Raw genomic sequence first — 4,601 nt, forward strand, 5'->3', positions numbered from 1 at the left:
ATAGTATCAGTGTGTCACCCACCCTCACCTCTCTTCTCTCTTCTCACCGTCCCTCTCTCTTTCTTTTCTGAAAAATGAGGCCAAATGGTCTCATAACTTGCTTTTATATGTTAGGCTTGGACCCAACTTGGGCCCGGTCCAACCCGTTAGCGTTTTTAGCCCGTTCGACCCAACTTTGGGCCAAACCTTTAACACTAATGTTCGGTTTTCCATTTCTAATATTTTTCTAAGGTTTTCGACTGTTTTCACTTTTTCTCGTATAGTACTGGGCAGACTTAAACCGGTTCGACCGGTTCAACTGTCGGTTCGCAGTTTTTCACGATTTTTCGCAGAAAACACATTTTCTGACTCGGAAAGACCTACTAAGTCCAAAAATCATATTTAAATCCCCAAATTCTCATTCTAACTTTTTGGAACCTAATTTAGGCATTTAAATTATTTTATTCATGAAAACTCTGATTCTTACATCCAACAAAGAATTTCAACGAAGAAAATCAAGTCAAGATGAAAGCCAATGAACATGAGGATCAAGGTGGGAAGAAGCCGTTTAGGAAGAAGGTACCAATGAAGAAATCAAAGGTGGAGGGTGATAAAGTCAAGATAAATACCAATGACGCTGATGGTCAAAGCAAGAAGCCGACCAATAAGATGCCAATGAAGGAATCGAATGAAGAATATGCCAACGAAGAAGAACGTAAGATTGGGTCTCTTATCCCAGCTATGACTTTAGATGAATTCTTCAAAAAATATGGGATATCATTAGATGAAAATGATGAAGAATATGAATATGATTATGATGATCACAATCCAACCGTTAGTGATAGTAGTGACAGTCAACTCGGTAATACTTTTATCCCTTTTTTCAATAGCAAATAGTGAAAGACACCAACCTAACTCTTGTATTTAGTAGATTACTCTTTTATTCATTAGATTAGTATTCTTGTTAATATTTTCTAGTAATGACATTGGAAATAGGTACCAAAAAGAAAAAAGTTCGTGGTCCCACCCAACTCAAGCATATTCATGCTATGGAGACACAAATAGAGTTAACATGGTACAACGGCAAACCCATAGGCCCAACAAAGACACAGGTTCAATTGTTTAGTCGGTTCTTGGGTACACTTGCAAGAAACTCTAATTTGGTCACGTTATTATATACTAATTGGCAAGCTGTGTCCTGTGAAATTAAAACTCCAATGTTGGATTATGCAAAGGTGAGTCGATCATTCTCCTTTTTAAATTGTTTACAAATAGGCTTAGCATGTATGGTAAAATAACATAATTCATTATTTATTCATAGTCTAAATATAACATTCCTAGTGATACTGAGCCTTGGGTGATACATACTATTGGAGAGGCATGGAAGCAATTTAAGAAATGCATAAAAAAATATCACTATACACCGTACAACTCATTTAGAAAGATGATGAAAAATTGTCCAATGACTGTACCTGAACTACATTTTCGAAAATTAGTTCAATTTTGGAGGCTTGATACCATCAAAGTAAGTTATTTTCACAACTCTCTTGGCTTTAATGATGGTATGGTGTATTTAACTAACTCTATGTAATTTTATATTGCAACAAATGTAGGTTATTTCTAACAAAAATTGTGAAAACAGATCCAAGCAAAAATGGAATCATCGAATGGGTCCAATTAGTTTTGAATTAGTACGCGCTGAATTGGTATTTTTTTGTGCTTTTTATTTTAAGTATTTTTGCATCTTTCATGTTATGTGTGTTTACTTAGTCACGTTTTGGTGGTTTCTTGTAGTGTGCAAAGAAGGAGGACAATGAAGATCCATCACAATCTGAGATGTTTCTTGTAACTCGTACGAGCAAAAAAGGAGAGACTGATTCGGGAACATAAAAGATGATTCTGAAGCATTTGGCTGCATGCATTTATTTTGATTTTATTTGTGTGTAATAGGAACACCTTCAAAATTTGAAACAAGCAAAATACAATGATGATGAAGCAGTTCAAACAGTTTTCGAAAAGGAGAGACATGGTAGAGTTCGTTTCTATGGTCGATCAGTCACAAAATCCTCTCTTAAAAAGGATAAGGAAATCCGACAAATGCAACAACAACATAATGAAGTGGTTTCAACTATGGAGAAAAATCAAAATAACTTAACTTTCAAGTTGGATGGTTTAACAAACTTAATTAAAACGTTGTTGCAACAAGTCAATCCTGGTATGAGTGCAGAACAAGTGCAAATAATGATAAAATCTGCCCAACAATCTCCACCTGACGCGAGTAGTGCACTAAATGATGCGCGGCGAAACATTCCTCCTTCACTTGGATCGAACCATGTATCAAAGGATATGGAAGTAAGTACTGTTCAAAATTAGTAGTTAAATTAATAATATGCTTTTGGTAAATGATATATCATGAATTTGAGTTAAAGTTAAGGTTTTAGGATTGTGAATCATTTATATTTATGCATGGAAATCAGTTGTATGTTGCTCTCTATTCTATGTTAATGAAAGAATATTTTAAGAAAAACAAAGTTCATATTTGTTGTATCTTTGCTTTTTACTCATGATGTCTCAATTGCTTGTCACTTGGTATTTTTTTAAGAACTTAATTATCGGTTATTATAACAACTGTCTATATATGAATCTTTGCCAAGGTTTATTTGCTGGTGATTTTTAACATTATTTAAAAATGAATCCCACCTTTTATGTGCCAACTAATTATTAAATTAATAGTATTTAGTGATCACTAATTAGCACATAATTCGAACTTGGAAGGGAAATGAAAAATGAATTCGAATAAAGAAAAAGGAGTTTTACTCATAAGAAAATTCAACATATTAAAATAATAGTTGTGAATAATTTTTGAGTGTTGTTGTGGATGAATATTTTCCTTCTTTTGCTACATATGTACTGCATCATCAAAAGCATTTTTGTTCTATTCTAACATGTTTATTTCTTTTGCGTGCAGGAAGACATGATGTGATGAAGAAAATATGTTCCATACAAATATCACATGGGATGGGTCTTACAATGACCTTAGTTATGTAAATGTAATATTTTGATGTGTTGTGTACTTTTTGAGGTATTACATGTAATTAGAAAAATTACACTCTATTTTGATTTGTGTTGTTTAGACTAAAAATTAAACATATCTATCTTATAATGAAACTTTTATGATTTAGATTTCTTGAATTTCTTATTTTTAGATTTATTTTGTGGTTATCATCATTTTGGGATGTGATTATAATTTAAAAAAATTAAATCTCATAAATAACAACAGGCTATAGTCACCATTTTAAAAAACTGTGACCATAGATAAGGCTATGGTCACGGTAAAAACCGTAACCATAGAAAAGGCTATGGTCACAGTTTTAAGGAGGGGTGACCATAGAGGCTATGGCCACGGCAAAAATCGTGACCATAGAGTACCTATGATCACGGTTTTAAGGAGGGGTGACCGTAGAGGCTATGGCCACGGTGAAAAACCGTGACCATAGATAAGGCTATGGCCACGGAAAAATCCGTGACCATAGATAAGGCTATGGTCACGATTTTAAAGAGGGGTGACCATAGAGGCTATGGTCAAACCGTGACCATAGATAGGGCTATGGTCACGATTTTAAGTGGGGTGACCATATAGGCTATGGTAGATAGGGCTATGGCCACGGTTTTAAGGAAGGGTGACCTAAAATCATGACTATAGATAAGGCTATGGTCACGGTTTTAAGGAGGGGTGACCATAGAGGCTTTGGTCACAGTGAAAACCGTGACCATAGATAAGGCTATGATCACGGTTTTCACACGTGACCATAGATTAACCTATGGTCACGGTGAAAAAACGTGGCCTAAAGAGTCGGATTTTGAAAATTGAAACCGTGACCATAGAAACTGTGACTATAGATAAAAAAACCGTGACCATAGACCTATGGCCACGAAAGAATAGCACTACAAGAAACATCGTTAAAATCGACGGCCAAATCGACGGCTTAGCCGTCGATAATATTGAAATTCGACGGCAAAATAGACGGCGCAGTTGGTCGCTATAAAGCCTGTCGATTTTTCAAAATGCTAATAAAATCGACGGCTTTCATGGCCGTCGATAATAATTTAATAAAATCGACGTCAGTTCCGTCTGTAATATGGGTGTGAGAATTTTACATTCTTAATAAAATCGACAACATTGCCGTCGATATTATTATTTAAAATCGACGTCCTCTTTGTCGATAATTGATTCAATAAAATCGACAGCCTTTGTGTCGATATTTAACTCAATAAAATCAACAACACTTTTGTCTATAATATGTTTAATAAAATTGACGTCAAGGCCGTCGATATGTGCTTGAATAAAATCGACATCTTTGCCGTCGATTTAATTATTTAGATTTGTCTATTTTAACTTTTAAAAGCGACAACTTTGCCATCGATTTTAATAGTTATATGTTTTATTTTTTTCTATTTGAAAATTAGTAAACCGTTAATACAAATAAACTTTTAAATATAAAAATAAAATTTATACTAAATATTAGATAATGAGTTTACAAACTTATCAAAATAATAAATAACCCTCTAACATAAAGAATCAAGACAAGATAAATAACTAAACTTAGAGTTATATTCGTTTA

At 33.9% G+C, this 4,601-nt stretch overlaps 2 long non-coding RNA genes across 2 annotated transcripts; both read left to right on the forward strand.

Annotated features, from left to right (window-relative positions):
- Positions 804–1,058, forward strand: LOC110268907. The gene is made up of 2 exons (XR_002357655.1): positions 804–841; positions 976–1,058. It is a non-coding gene; the product is annotated as an uncharacterized LOC110268907 (long non-coding RNA).
- Positions 1,931–3,165, forward strand: LOC110268905. The gene is made up of 2 exons (XR_002357654.1): positions 1,931–2,331; positions 2,948–3,165. It is a non-coding gene; the product is annotated as an uncharacterized LOC110268905 (long non-coding RNA).

The sequence above is a fragment of the Arachis ipaensis genome, chromosome B02, assembly GCF_000816755.2.
Source record: "Arachis ipaensis cultivar K30076 chromosome B02, Araip1.1, whole genome shotgun sequence".
Classification (NCBI taxonomy): Eukaryota; Viridiplantae; Streptophyta; class Magnoliopsida; order Fabales; family Fabaceae; genus Arachis; species Arachis ipaensis.